Below are 295 nucleotides of genomic sequence, written 5' to 3' on the forward strand. Positions count from 1 at the left end.
ATGTCGTAGGTTTTGGTGACAACTTTTTGGTCTACAAGTTTTTTTTGTTTGTTTGTTTTTTACAATTTGGCATTATGGAACGCAACTTTAAGTACGTAACCTCTAACGCAGCCATTCTATTTCTAAGAATTCTACGCAGTCCCCCGTTTTGGGTACATTTCCCACGCCTGGTCTCCATTCTCCTGTAGAACGGGAACAGGGAGCTGGAGGGAGGGGAACAGGGAGGGGAGACAGGAGGGAGGAGCACAGGCAGTGGGGGCGGGAAGGGAGCAGGGGGGGAAGGCATGGGAGGGGC

This window comes from Rhinopithecus bieti, unplaced genomic scaffold (genome assembly GCF_001698545.2).
Source record: "Rhinopithecus bieti isolate Rb0 unplaced genomic scaffold, ASM169854v2 scaffold_4907, whole genome shotgun sequence".
In the NCBI taxonomy this organism is placed as follows: Eukaryota; Metazoa; Chordata; class Mammalia; order Primates; family Cercopithecidae; genus Rhinopithecus; species Rhinopithecus bieti.